The following is a 15,911-nucleotide window of genomic DNA, read 5'->3' as shown; positions in this document are numbered from 1 at the left end:
TTATCAGTAAATTATTTTTATTTTATTTTATTCTAGATAGAGTAAGTCAATTTGATTAAGTTACTATTACATAAGCAACAATCGGAGTTCTATATACATAATCTTTAGTCGGGGATTTTTTAAAATCCAATCAAAGCCTGTGCCTTCATGCAAAGAAATGTACGTATTATGATTGCAGCATATGTGAAAGTAACTATGCTTAATGAAAGATTTTAATTGATTTAAAGTTTTGTTTGCCATTGATGATGATAATAAATTCAGCTAGTTTTTCCATAAAAAAATAATCAGAGCATATTAAGAGTATAAAAGAAAACATGACTGTCATGTAAACAGGAGATTTTAAGTACAAAAAATTTCCAGTTCTCGGGAAAATTTTTAGGAATTATAAACCCCCATTTAAGTTCACTTGATCCCCGTTGTTTCTTATATCCTTTATTTTATGCCCATTTTCATAAAATTAAGAATTCTATAATGCTGGGTTTGTTTTTTTTAAATTTTTTTATTATGTGGCATGTCTTGGGTGGGTAGGTGATCCTTCTATCTCTCACAATACTGCTCTCACTGGGTCACCACGTCCCTTCATCAGGCAGTCTGGCTAACTTTGGCACCAAGAAGAGTAAGGAGGGAGGTAGAAATTATTATTAGAAAAAACATCCCCCAAGACTGTTAAGGTGTTAGCTTGTAACTCCAGATGAAGCCGTCACCAGCCATGTTACTGAGGATCAGCTTGAGTCACTGATGCTCAGTGACCAGAGATGGCACAGGGAGCACAGGGAGGTGTACTGGGCTGAGCGGACCAGGGCAGACAGGCAGGGGGAAGTGACTATGGAGTCTTTACTGGGAACCTGACCACCCAAACTCTAAAGAAAGTTATGTACAACTGCCCGTTGCACTGGAGCCGGTGGCTGGGAACACTCTGAGAGTGGGTATAGCAGAGGTCCCTGAGACTGTGCATATGACTGTGGAGGACAACCCATCACCAGACCTGCAGGTGGAATAGGATCCTGATTCCAAGGCAGGAAAGTCAGCCCCCATCCCCATCCAGCACGGGGCCTCCACACCCCTGTGATTTATGGGGGTCCACAATGCCTCAACATGTACTAAACCTACCTTTAGAAACTAGAAACAGTGACAGGCCTGGCCCCAGGCCTCTTAGTACCTGTATACAAGCACCCACCACATGCAGGTGCATCCCCCAGAGCTCCAGATAGGAGGAGCCGTGCAGGTGCAGGGCATGCACCTGGTACCCACCCTCAGGGCCTTCAGTACTCTGTCTTTGGCCACCTGTTTTCTGAGCTGAGCTGAGAGCTCCAGCACTAGCCAAAAAAGCATTTCTAATCAGAGTCCTTTCTGGAGCCAGGATAAAACCTTGGCAGTTCACAGAAGATAACCTGAGCTGGGTCTGGGGATAGTCATGGAAGAGCACTTGGAGCAGCAAGTGAGTCAGGTGTCTGGGGGGGCTCTAGGCTGTGGGCTCAGGACCCAGTTCCTTCATTGCTATTCCTCAGCTCCCAGCACAGTGGCTGATGCTTAGCACATTCACTCCATATTTGGCAATGACAGGAATTCATGTTTTTACCCAACACCCTTTCCTATGTGCCCCAAAAGTCATGCGATAAAGGCTGATAGAGACTCTGAAATCACAACATGAGAAACAGAGGGTCAGAGTGGATAAGGCCTCAAGGCCACAGAGCTCAAGTACTCTCTCTACCACTCATGGCTTCACACCACTCAGAAACTCCTCTTCCTTATTGATAAAAATGGGGGTCATGATGAATTCTACCCTGTTAAGTGCTTGTGAGCATCGCCAAGACCATTGATGATGCTCTCAACCTGATGTGCTTGCAGAGGAGGTTCTCAAAAAGTGTTGGCTCCTGATGTTGGTTTTGAAAATCAAGTTATAAAATATATGAAATTTTATGCAAGATAGAATTTGAAGACCTTAAGTATAGATGAGCATTGATAATTGCATAACCCTGTGTAACCATCATCCCAAACCAAATATAACTATTAAGCACTTCCAGTCTACCTGGAAATTTTCCTCCTGACTTCCAGTTAAACTGTGCCTCCTTGCTCTCAGTGGTCACCTTTTCAAACACCCATCATCATAGATGTACTGCACCATTCTAGAACTTCATGAGAAAAGATCATATTGTGTATCTCTGGATCCATTCTTCTGGTGGTTGGTTTTTTTTTTGCCTTAGAGTTTTAGTTGGCCTTTTCGCTCTTGTGACCAAAAAACAGGACAAGAACCATTTTAGAGGAGGAAGCTTATTTGGGATTCACAGTTTCAGAGGTCTCAGTCCATAGATGGCTATCTCCATTGTCTGTGCCTGAGATGAGGCAGAATATCATGGCAGACGGGCCTGATGGAGGAAAGCAGTTCAATATATGACAATTAGGAAGCAAAAGACCAAACTCCACTTACCAGGTTCAAAATATATATCCCCAAAAGAGTGTTCCCCGAGATCAGTCTCCTCCAGTCACACCCCACTGCCTACAGTTACTACCCAGTTAATCCATTCAAGTGGTTTAAAGCACTGATTCTGTTAAACTCTGATAACTCAGTCATTTCACCTATAAACTTTCTTGCATTCTCACCCATGATCTTTTAGGAGACAATTCATATCTAAAGCATACCACTTAGCATAATGTTTTGGGGATTTATCCATGTTGTTGCAAATATTTGCAGCTTGTTCTTTTTCAAGGATGTGTAGTATTTTGTTGTATGAATATATACTTAAAAAAAAAACTTATGCTCTTATTGATGAACACTTCACTTGTTTTCAGTTTTCTACTGTAATAAGTTCACTATCAACACCATTGTACAGGTCTTTGTATAAACATTTTCACTTCTCTTGTATAAATACTTAGGAATAGAAACACTGGGTGATTTTATAAATATGTGTAGATAAGAAATTGTCAATCTGTTTTAAAAGCCATTCTACCATTTTACATTCTCACCAGCATATGGTGTCATCCGTCCTTTTATTTTAGCCAATTTTGGGTATAAAATATTTCTCTGTGGCCTTATTTATACATTTGTAAAGCACTTAGGCAAATGGGTATTAACCCATTTTTTTCATCCTTATTCCTTTCTTTGTATTTCCACTGATACTCATTCTGGGTTTATTTGAGCTACTGCAGATTGATCTAAAAATTTATCTGCTTAAAATTCTCATTTATTACTCTGTTTTGCCACTATAGGCAAGCCTGGTAATTTAAAAACAGACATTGCCCCTACATATATACCCTATGATTGTGCATAATTTAGGATGCATTGGAATACAATGCTTCTGTGTGGTTGTTTTTTTGCCTTAAGAGTTTTAGTTGGCTTTTTCGCTCTTGGGACCCAAAAAAAAAAAAAAAAAAAAAACAGGACAAGAACCATTTTAGAGGAGGAATCTTATTTGGAATTCTTATAAATGGGGTTTTCTAATTCCTAAAAATTTTCCCGAGAACTGGAAATTTTTTGTACTTAAAATCTCCTGTTTACATGACAATCATGTTTTATTTTTTATACTCTTAATATGCGCTGGTTATTTTTTTATGGAAAAACTAGCTGAATTTAATTATCATCATCAATGGCAAACAAAACTTTAAATCAATTAAAATCTTTCATTAAGCATAGTTACTTTCACATATGCTACAATAATAATACGGACATTTCTTTGCATGAAGGCACAGGCTTTGATTGGATTTTAAAAAATCCCCGACTAAAGATTATGTATATAGAACTCCGATTGTTGCTTATGTAATAGTAACTTAATCAAATTGACTTACTCTATCTAGAATAAAATAAAATAAAAATAATTTACTGATAAAATCAATTTTTAAATAATCTTTATTTACAAAATACAATTATAATTCCATTAAGCTTCAATTGGAAGCTTAATCATTTAAAAGTATAATCATTTGAGTAAAAGCAGTTATATTTAAACTAAAAATGAGAGAGAGATTGCTTTTGAAGTCAGATAAAAAAATATTGTCAAGTTTCCTGTTGTGGTTCTGTATGTTGGGTAGCAGGCTCATTTGAAGGTGGACTCAACCCTGAAGGGAACTCACTTCTACTTTCAGAATGCACGGGAGGGAGGGGGGCGAAATTCTGCTCTTGGGGGGAGATAATGAGGAAAACACCATGGCTCCATTGGGAATGGAGGGGGTGGTGGGCCCCATGGAAAATATTCTCGAGATGCTCCATACATGTTTCCTGGAGGAGGTGGAGGGAAAAAAAGGTCCTCTTCTCATGAACTGATTCCTTGGATCCACTGGAAACAATGGACCTCTGATTGGAGGGAAAGGTGAGAAAGCAAAGCCAGAAGCAGTTTCTTGGTTTTCAGCAGGGAGAGATGAATCGGGCACATTGGAATTATCAAGATCAACTTTGGAATCATTTCTACTGGATTCCATTTCAGAAAACATAGGCCCATCCATTTGATNCTCACAGACTGAAAACTTCTCCACAAAAACAAGACAACAACAAAAAATCCAATAGCTGTACGTATCCCCAACTCCCATGGACAGCCATAAGGAATAGGGTGTGTTTCCATGTCTTCAGACAAGGCACACCACAACCCTGCTTACTTCTTCCAGGACCACCCCCAAGTATGGCTGAGGGGCACCTGTTGCCCCTCCATCACGCTAAGGCTACTTTGGCTATTTCCTCCACAACCACACCGTGCCCAGCCAAAAGAGGCTATGGACACTCAGGCCTTTGGTCAGGAATATAAACCTGCACCAGGCAACGGAGCAGACCATTGTGAACCAGTGAGGGTGGGGGGCGCTGTGGGCATGGCCATGGGAGCCCCAATCATGGGCTCCCAGGGGCCTAGCACACTCACACTGCCTGTCAGGGAATCTGGGCCCCTCCCCTAGGCTGTGCATCCTGAAGTAGCGCAGGTTCAAGCCTGTCCCAGTGGAGCCAGAGAGGAGTCCTCTCCAGGTCACCTACCTGTTGATTTGGTTTAGGCCAGGTGAGGGCAGAACTTATTATGTGTGTTCTATACAGTCATAATATCACCCAGTTTGATGTAACGAAAATTCTATACTTTGTAAAATTTTTAAAGAGCTAGTAAATCATATACTTATATTTGTATCATTTGCCCTTTTAATGAATCATTCCTTTCTCCCCTCCCCCCCCCAGTCCTTTCTCTTTTTCTGTCCTTTATTCTTTCTCCCTTTCCTTTTCTTGCAGTGTTGGAGGTTAAACTCCAAGGCCTTCTGCATGCTAGGCAAGCTCTCTACCACTGAGCTTCATCCCCAGCCCTGTTGACACTTACCATAGAAGTCATAGGAATTAATTCTGATGCCTGATGATCTTGATCACCCTTTTACCAGCTTGCTGGACACTCCACACATCCCATTCTTTTGTGAGATATTTGTTCTCATCTTCCAAACTGGCTCATCTTTTTATTTTGACCAAGCTACAGAGGTCTTTATGTATTCTGGTTATAATTCCTTTATTAGACATATGTATTTCAAATATTTTTCCATGTGTGGCTTAATGGGTTCTTTGATGATGAACAACAGAAACTTTTACTTTTTGATTTCCAGATCATTCCACTTCCTTTTATGGTTAGTGCCTTTTGTATCCTGTCTCAGAAATCTTCAGTGACTCCAAGATTGTGAGGTTGTTTTCCTATTGTTTTCCCCTTGTAGAATATGTTTTACATTTAACTGATGATCTGCCTCAAATTATTATTATTATTTCAGTTATGGTGGCTGTGTAGAGTCATAAATGCAAAGAAAACACTCAGGTTCTCTGCAGGATTAGACCTGAACTAAGCCTCAGGCTGGACTTAATTTCACTTCTAAGAAAGGGTTTTTGTTGCAGTCCTGGCTTTGACCATTCACAGAAGTATCCCTTACTGACCAGAGGCCACAAACAGAACCCCCAGCCAAAGAAAAACTATGTTGACTTCCCTGGTTCCAACCAGGTGGCACTAACCTTTGATTACTAACTCAGCCAATCACAATGTGGCCTTATAGCAGCCCTGGGACCAGAGAAGTTTCCCACCCCAACCTTAGGATGACCACCAGGAGATGGGTCACCGAGGATTCTCTCTGAAGTTCTGCCCTCTGAAGCCCAGCTAGTTCTTAGGAGCCTGGCCACTTGACAATTTGGAAGAGAGCATGATGTGGGCAGCGCCCTGGGGCTGGATGGAGGCAGATGGTCCACAGGGGCTGAGGCCTGAGCCCAGGAGACATCAGAGCCCCCAGCATGACCCTACCTGCCTAGCAGAGACAGAGTGATATGGGAGCTTGGGCCAGAAGGTGTAGGAAGTCATGGGATAAGAGGCGAGTCTCTGGGAGATGGTGATTTTAGGAACGAATGCTGGTAGCATCCTCAGCCTGAGAGAGCCTACCCAGGAAGCTCACCCCACAGCTAGTGCCTATGAGCTGTATTCTTATTGCTCTGAGGACACAGCAGAGATGGACTTCTCTCAGCCCTGGGAGAAGGTTGCTGAGTGTTCTCTGTCTGTAAGGCTCTTGCCTGCACCTCAGTGTCCTGCTTGTCTACGTGCTCCGGGTGGGACATGGCGGCAGTTGAATCATGGCGCTGGCATGTGAGGTGGGGGGTACAGCAGGGGCTCATGGAAGGGCAAAGTCCAACTTCCTGCAAAGGGAGCTTCCTCTTGGGCACTCTTATACTGGCCCAGTTCCTCAAGGAGAGGAGGGGCTCTGCTGAGTCAAACTAGTGAATGGTGGCACATGGATTTGAGTCTGGCAGTCTGACTCCAGAGTCATGAGATATCCCCAGGAAACCAACAAACCAAAGGTGCCTGATGGCCCCCTTGGTTCCCTGAGCCACCCCAGGGCAGAGCAGGAGCCTCTGCAAACACACAGATAACGGGGCTCTCAGATGGCCCTCCACAGGAATAATATTGGAGGCCTTAAGTGGGTAGCAAGAGCTGAGCAGAGGGCAGGCTGTGTCACCTCTTTCCTGAGGAGGGAAGCATCACCTGAGGTGACCTGAGACTTGCTGGGTTTATCCACAACTTCAAGTTTTTAAAAAGCCAAGTTTCCTCTCCCTGGGTCTCTGGAAGAGGCTCATTCCAGCATCATTTTTGTTCAAATGATTTTGGATGTCAATTGTCTGTCTTTAATGAGCCCAGAAATTTTCATAATTATCCTTTTTTTCCCCAAAGCCATAATTATAGGTTAGAGTATATGCTACAGGCAAGAAATTTAAATAGAGCTTTTTACACACTTAAGCATTCTGCTTCTTCTTTCAAAAAACATTTTTTTTAAAGAGGGCTTCCAATTATCCTTCTGTTACCTTTGTTCCCTTCCTGAGGTGATCGCTGGGAGATGCAATGGTCATTGTCAATGGTAATTGTCCAGAGCCTCATCCCCAGGTGGCATCCCCAGCTCCAGGCCCATCCATCCCCCTGCTCCTTCAGTTGACACCCAGCTCTCCTATGTCTGCGCTGAGACTGGAAGGAGGTGGGAAGGGTTGGGTAGAGCTGCTCCTCAGTTTGGAAGGCCCAGAGTAGCCCCAAAGCACAACGGAGACCTCCCACAAGTACCCAGGAAATGAAGGAAAGAAGCCCCAGTAGCAGGCGCTCCCCAGGTGGGTCTCTCGGAGTTGAACCTGCATCCAGTGAAAATCTGGGACCTGCCCCAGTTCTGGGGCATAGATCTGAATTGGCATGCAGGTGGAAGGCCCAGCAGAATAGGACAAGGGGCTCAGGAGATCATGATTCTGGATTCAACCATTCATTCACTCAGCCTTCACCAAGCATCTCTGTCCTTCTGGAATTTTCTACCAGGCATCTCTTTCTCTTCCCTCATGCCTAACTGTGTTTCTGGCCTAGAATTTGGCACTTGGGGCCAAGACCAATGAGGCTCAGGTCTCTCTCACCTAGCACACTTATGCTTCCAGACAGTATCACCAAGTTTAAATCAAAATATTCCCTGGAGGACTCAGCCTCCTATTGTGTCCTCAGCTGGAAGCAAGGGGAGGGCTTTATCCCATTCCCCTTTGATTCACCCCCATGAGCCAAGGGTTCTTTCTGCAATGTTTTCCACTAACACTCCCTGGCATTCCCTGATTTTTCCACACTGAACTCGTTCCACGGCTCTTTCCAGGGCTTGTACTGCATTCTGGACTTTTCACAATTGCCCTGGGTCTTAGAAGTTACTGCTAGACCCATTTGTGAACAATGAAACTGAGGCTCAGAGAGGTCACTTTGCAACCATGGGGCTCTAGCCCACATATCTCATCCATGGCTTTGCTTTAAGTCCTAGTAAAGGTTAGAGACTGCAGGCTTGTGTCCTCTTGGGTTACAACAGGTTGTCTCACCTGTGAATGGGCAGAGGTCCTGCTTTTGGTGAGAATTCTACATTTTCTCTCTTGCCCAGTGACTAAGAATTGACCTCCCTTCCTCCCAGAGCTTCTGGGAATTTGTTTACTTCTGAACTCAAGAGCCCCTATCCCAGGGAGAAGGTCAGGACAGGAGCAAAGGCATGTGGCCAGCATCAGAGGAGATACTCCCAGGAGCCTCTGTCCTCTGGCTGGGCTCCAAGAGGAAACACAGCCGCCTCCAGCACAGGCGGAGGAGGAAGGTGCCAGCACAGCTGCCCGAGGTGGGGGGCCAGCCAGAGAGAGGCCCCTGTGGATGGAAGCAGCTCATTCTGTGTGAAGCAGAGGCTGAGGGAAAAGGGTGGTGCTAGGGCTGTGCACACATCACTTTGGCACACAATCTGCAGGAGGAATGAGGTTGTGCCCATTACAGCTCCCACCCCATAAAGCCTGCTGGGAAAACACAAGGAAAGAAGATGATCCTCTAGTCCCAGGAATCCTAGGAAAGGTCCTTCCCTTGTCCAATTCTTATTGAGAACACACTCTGCACCAGGCACCAGGTCTTGGCCATAATAGGTCTTCTAGAGCGAGACTGACAATAATCAAGGAAAAAAGTAACTAACACAATTGTTTCAGATAGCTAAGAAGACAAGCAAGGTTATATGAAGCAATCACTGGAAAGGGAAAGCAACTCCTTGAATCTGGCTGGTCAGGGAAGGTATCTGTATGGAGGGACCCTTGAGTTGACCAAAGCAGTTAACCCATACAAATCCAAGGAAGAGTGGCAGAAAGATGCAAATTGTAAATCAAAAGAGCTTTGAGAAGGGGAGTAGCTCACGGTCTTATATACTGTGGGGCTAAGAGTTGGAATTTTGCACCAAGAGACTACAGAGAATTAAATTTTGAAATAATTTTGCACCTACAGAGAATTAAATTTTGAAATAACCATCTGGCTGCCAGATAGATAATGAAATTCCAGGGAACAAAAGCCCAAACCAGACGGTGGGAACTGAGAATTCTGATTTTAATATTATCATCTGCAGCTATTGCCTAGTAGGCACGTACATCCCTAACTGCCCAAGAGGTATTCTCCTAGCAGGAAGAAGCTGTTTTCATCTCCATACACCTCAAGGTGAAGACCGTTCACATAGTTTCAGGCTCTGCAGTGAGGACTGGGCCTCGGAAGCCTGCGTGGGTGGGAGACATCTGTATACTCGGTGGTTCAATAAAAAGCCTTAATACAGCACACCAGGCCGCCCAGGGGACCGGCTGCGTTTCATCCAGAAGCCAAGAGTCCTCTTTAAAGTCTCTGCCTGCCCCTGTGCAGGCCCCGCCATTGTTCCTGCCCACCGTTGTGGCTGTCTGACTTCCTCTGAGATGCTTTGTCCAGAAAGACACCCCTGGCAGGGCCAAAACAGTGAGCTCCCAGCCTGGAGTTCAGCAGCCACACCCTCTAAGCAGTCTTTCTCATGAACCCTTTGGTGAAGAAGTGCTCTTTCTCTGGAATGTTCCATCTTACCAATCTCAGAAACCCACAAAACAAGGGATCCAAGAGGCTGATTGTTTTTCTGGAAAGCCGGGGAGACTCATCTCCCACATACCCTCAAACACTGTGAGGAGAGGGGGATGCTGCAGGCCCATTCAGACTGTGAACAGTGACTTCCGGTGGCCATTTCTCTCTTCCTTTCCTCTAGCAGGATCTCTCTCTCCCATGGCAGGCACTCAGACAGGCTGCTGTGAGGCCAGGATGGCAGCTATGCTTCACTTTCATCTCAATTCTACTCAAGTGATAAGTGGCTACTTTGAGAATGGTGTTAATAGGGCCTCAGATCGTGTCTTGGCACAAGAAGAAAGAGTGAGCAATAGATTAGTCTTTTAAAAGTCTTCTTCTGTCCTGAGCACAGAAGAAGACTAAAGGTGCACCTGTCATTTATCTTCCAGTCCTATAAAGGCTGGAAAGCTTGGTGACCTCAGCAAGAGACCTGGCATACCACTGCATCTTCCTCTTCCTGCTGCAGAGAACCACTAGGCAGAACAGGTCCCAGTATTCCAATCAGCTCACCTCAGGGTGGGGCTCACAGGATAATCCCTACCCGGGAGAATTGTCTAGCACTACTCAGGCCTGACTCATTCCTTTCCTTGATTGGATGCCAAATTTTCTACTTATATAGCAACTAAAACAGGTTTCAAACCCAGAATCCTCTTGGGGAGGCATTCTCTACAGTAGGCTATACAGCCTTCAGATCCCACTTAATATACCAAGCTTAATGGTAGGTGTTTTAATTAATTATAAATTGAAGGAAAGTATGAATCTAGACAAAAAGCTATGAACACTTCAAATTATTGAAATTTTCCTCATGAAAGCAGTATGGAGATTCCCTGGAAAACTTGGAATGGAACTACCATTTGACACAGCTATCCCACTTCTCGGTTTATAACCAATGGACTTAAAAACAGCTTACTACAGGGACACAGCCACATCAATGTTTATAGCAGCACAATTCACAATAGCTGAATTATAGAATCAACCCAGATGCCCTTCAGTAGATGAATGGATAGGGAAACTTTGGTATATATACACAATGGAACGTTACTCAGCATTAAAAGAGAATAAAATCATGGCATTTGCAGGTAAACGGATGGAGTTGGAGAATATAATGCTAAGTGAATTAAGCCAATCCCAAAACACCAAAGGCGGAATGTTTTCTTTGATATGAGGATGCTGACTCATAATGGCGATTGGTGGGGGGGAGCATTGGAGGAATGGAGGAACTTTAGATAGGACAAAGGAGAGGGAGGGGGCAAGGGAGTAGAAATGATGGTGGATGAGTTAGACATCATTACCCTAAGCACATGTATGAAGACACGAATGGTGTGAAAATATTTTGTGTATAATCAGTGACTTCAAAAATTGTGTTCTATATGTACAATATGAAATGAATTGCATTCTGCCGTCATGTATAACCAATTAGAATAAAAAAATAATTTTTAAAAGTTTCCTCATGAATCAAAGAAAAAGTAAGTACAATGAAGAAAACAAAGAAAATGCAAGCCAAACACACAAACACTTTTGAAATTCAAGATGAATTGATTTGAGCTTTTAATTTGAGCTTAATTGGTATAAAGGTTCATTTTCAAAGGAGGACAGACATTTAGAGAAATGTCACTCTTTGGACCTTACATTCTAATCTAAATTTTCAGTCTTCAGCTTCAACTAAAGACAGGCAGGAGCAAATTCAGCTCCATTTGAAAACAAATATGCATCTCGTAGCTGAGTGGCAGCTTTAATTAGCAGGCACGTTCCATTTTAATTGCTAGATTATCAGCAATGACAGCATCTCCACAGATGACTGCACTGCATGTAAATTTGGAGTGAGATATTCTGCTGTGTAACTTTTTCGAAAGAGATTCAAACATGTGGAGCGGGCTGATAACTTCCCTGAGTTCCCAAAGGGGTGCTTCTTGTCTTGTCTGTAGCCTCTGTCTTTTTAATAGCAAAACCTCTCTGAAAAAAACAAAGTAAGAGAGAGTTCTTGAACACTAAAAAGGCCTCCTTAACAAAGAGATAATCCATCTGAGTTGTGGGTTTTCCTGCTTGTACAATGCAGCTTCTCAAAATATGATAAATTAGAAAATCGACAAAGCCTATCTCAGAACAGGACATCTGACTTACCTTAGGACACTCACCCTCTTCACTGGGCCCACTGCCTGATGAAGAACTACTGTGAACTATTGGCCACCTCTTCCAAAGATTTGTTAGTTTGAGTAACACAGTTTGAGTACCTTATGGAGAGGACTCTGGACTTTTCTGAGCCCTGAGGTTCCTAAGGCTGTTGCAGGGTGAATAGAAGAGCCCCGTAAACCAGCCACACTGAGCAAGGACAGAAGGTTAATGGGCTCCACAGCTGGTCAGTAGCCTTGACTGTGTCTTTGCCCGGGGCTCAGCATGCTTAATCCTCACATGACTGCAGGTGGTGAAAATATACAGATTCCCATTTTATAGCTGCAGAGGTGGAGGCAGGGGGTCTAAATCCAACACCTTTGATTTTATGTTCATTTTGTGAAGTTGTTGGGCAGAAAATAACTCTTGCAAAAAAAAAAAAAAAATATCAGATTCATTTACAGAGTGGCCAGATTGTCCTGGTTTGCATGGGACTCTTCCAGTTTTACCAGCCGAAGTCCTGCATTCCAGGACACCCCTCCATCCTGGGCTAACTAAGATGGCTATTGAGCCTGTTCCTAAATACCCAAATAGAAGCACACAGAAGACATTCCAAGCGGTGCTTTGCACCTCCCAAGAAGCTACAAGAGCGATGCTGAGCTTCTCTGAGGACCTGACAGCTCCCACCTCCATTCCCCTGCAGCAGCAGGTCAGAGCACAGGCCTGGGCTCGCTGGAAGGCCCCCAGGACAGCTGGCAAGCACGACACATGCCTTTTATCACCCAACCCTGAGTGAGTAGGCGCCTGCTCTCCTACAAGTCTCTGTTTGAGAGCCATGGGCTCTGAATAACGAGGATATTTGTGAGCAAAATTTATGAGTCATGTTTCCACTGGATTCAACCTTTTAACCCAGGGAGCGCTTAATTGCCTTTTCCAGATTTTGCTTTAATAACCAGTTCAACTCTTGCCAATTGTGGCTGAATTGAGAAGCACTGAATGTGTGACTGGAAACGGAAAGCTCATTACTTGATACTTGATATAGCTTGTGCCAAATCCTCAATCCATTAATTTCATTCATTGTGGCATCTTCTCCTAAATGATATGTGAAACTTGCAAACTCAGGGGGTACCCTCAAAGTTGAATTTTTTTTAAAAAAATGCTTCTCCTAAGATATACTTAGGGGGAACTCCTGGCCATAAATCACAGGATGGCTTGGAATTCTCAGTCTTTCCCAGAGGAGCCCAGCCTTTCTATCAGAGCTCTCAGGCCCCACACTCCTCTGTCCAAAGCAAGCATGGAGTAAGGTGCAGACATCTGGTTCCTGTTTCTGGATTCAAAATTGATCTGCTGGGTGCTTCTTGGCAAGTCACTTAACCTCTCTGAGTTTAAGCTTCCTTAATCCTGGCTCACCAGACACCTCTCATGGGGAGGGGCAGGTGGCCAGTTAATGAGCAGGTGTTTTGGGGAGAGAGGACTCGTCTGTGGCAGAGTCTAAGTGAATCCCAAGAAAGGGAGAATAGATGAGGGGTGAGGGCTGGAGGAGGCTGGGAATCATAGCAGAGCAGTAGCTAAACCCTGCAAAACACAAGTGGTTTCAAGTAGGGAAAAAAAATTATTTCTAGAGTGACTCATGTCCAAGACAAGCTCCTCGTACAATCTCAGATCAAGTCCCATTGGTTCTTAAAACCTCTGCAGTATGCTGGTCTCCAGGCAGCTGGTTCTGTTCTACACGGAATGCTCCACAGCCTCAGGTGACTCTTGTCTCTCTGCAATGCTTCTCCTACCATTGCTGCAGGGGTCCAAGCTTCTCAAGTCTTATCACCCTTAATTCTGTCCTACATTAACTTTGAGGGTTTGTTAGCATTATCTCTATTTTCAGATAAGAAAACTGAGACATAAAGAGGTTTAGTAGGTTGAGAAAGATGGCAGAATAGAGGAAGGGCTCATCTCCCAGAAGTTCTGTGGCTTGGGATTCAAGCAGCCAGAGTCCAGCTTCATAGGAAGGTAGGTGAAAGAGGGAACTCACTGAAATTTCATATCAGACAGTAAAAAGTCACAGAGACACGGAGATTCAGGCACTCTGAACACAGGGCAAGACACAGTGCTTTGGAAACAGGTTAGTGGCACCAGCGGCACCAGTCTACCTCGGAGGGGAGGGATGACACAGGCAGAAAGACAAACAGAGCAAACAAATTGGCACAGGAGAATTCATGGAGCAGAGAGGTGGTTCTGATCTTAGCTGAACCAGAGGCTGTGCGGGGAGCTGGTGTTTAAAAGAGTGCTTCGTGTTGCTGGGCTGGTGAGCAGAGAGCTGAGGCAGGGAGCCATCCCAAAGTGGCCATGCTGAGGTTTGCTGCTGCAGAAGCCTGGGAGATCATAGGAAGCATTGCCAGGCTGCTCCAGTGACTGCCCCTGGTGGGGCACAAATGAAATGGGCATGGAAAAGACTGTGCCCAGGGGAATTCAAGTTGGAGATATGGAAAGGAGTATGGTTCATTTTCCCTTTGGGTCTGGCAGCTCCCAGTAGGGTTCAGAATTTGGACAGGCAGGTATGTTTACTCAGCATCTGATCCATGGGTAGTGGAGTGTAGAAGACTGTGGAAGATTAGTTACCCTGCTCTCCCAGCGGAGTTCTTGGGAGGCCCCTGAGATCCAGATGCCCAGAAGAGATCAGCATCTGCCCAGCCTTAGAATGTGTGGATCCAATCTCTCTAGAGCAGATACCTCGTGAAAAAGTCAGAGGTTCTGATCAGAGCTGAATGCTAGCAGCAGGAACTTCCCACTTAAAACTCTGCATCAGTCCCGCCCTGGGAGTGCATCCATCTAGTCTGTCTGGACAAAACTCCAATTGTCAGTACTTCCTGTTCCCTTATGCTGGTGAGTACAAGGGAAGCTGAGAGCTATTTCAACCAGCATCGATTCCAGGCCATTCCAGTTAGTGAGCAACACAAAGAAGAGAGATGTAACAATATCCATCCTTGCTCTCCCTAAAGGATTAAGAGCCCAAGAAGTGGGAAGAAGGACAGTATGGCAGGGTAGTGTAGATCTGTCCTCATCAGCAGCTTTGAGGACCTCAGAAGAGACAATCCCTTCATTTTTCATTACAAATTTTTTCACTTTTTTCTTTTTCCATTTGTGTGTGTGTGTGTGTTTATTTTTATCATCTTTTCCTCACTCATTTATTATTTCACCTTGTTTTGTCTTTAGAGGGATGGGACCATTGTTTGGTGGGTTGATTTGGTTTGAGTTTTTGTTTGTCAATATTTGTTTGGTTTTCATTTTTTGTTTCTCTTGTCACTCTTCCCTTTCCTTTCTCCCCCTCTAATAGCCAAATCTCTTGTTCTCTATTTAGTTTATTTGTTTTTAGTTATTTTTCACTCCTCCTTCTTTATAGCCATCACTTGTTATCTCTCTTCTGCTTTCCTATTTTTTTGAATATTTTAAGTCTTCTTCTGCCTGCCAACCCCATTTTCTTTTCCCTTAGTGAATTGCAATTATACCATCTTTCAGAACTCTTTAGTTTATATCCATCCTGCCCTCACCATTCTTGTTGCTGTGGTTATTAGTACTGTGGATGGTGTAGGTGACACCTGCTATTTACTTTAATGCTAGATCTGGTTCATGGATGTTTACTATTGTTGCTGTTGTTAACTGCTGACCCTGCCATTTCTCTTTTTGTGGTAATTAGTGTTGTAAATGTCATAGTAGTCACCAGGCATTTATTTAAATACTGAATATTGTTCACTGCTGTTGTTGTTGTTGTTTATTTCCTGTTTTTCTGAGAGGAGCTTGGAAGTGATTGGGACACTACCAGTTCACAGGGTAGAGACTCTGCTGTGTAGCTACATACTCAAGTCAGTCAAGTGACAGTGCACCTTGCTTCATGCAAACCAACCCTGCTCAAATTTCAACAGTACTTTAATACGTAGAATAGAGGAGACAAAA

This window comes from Marmota marmota, unplaced genomic scaffold, assembly GCF_001458135.2.
Source record: "Marmota marmota marmota unplaced genomic scaffold, marMar, whole genome shotgun sequence".
Classification (NCBI taxonomy): domain Eukaryota; kingdom Metazoa; phylum Chordata; class Mammalia; order Rodentia; family Sciuridae; genus Marmota; species Marmota marmota.
The sequence above is the reverse complement of the archived record's forward strand: the minus strand, read 5'-3'. Positions refer to the sequence as shown.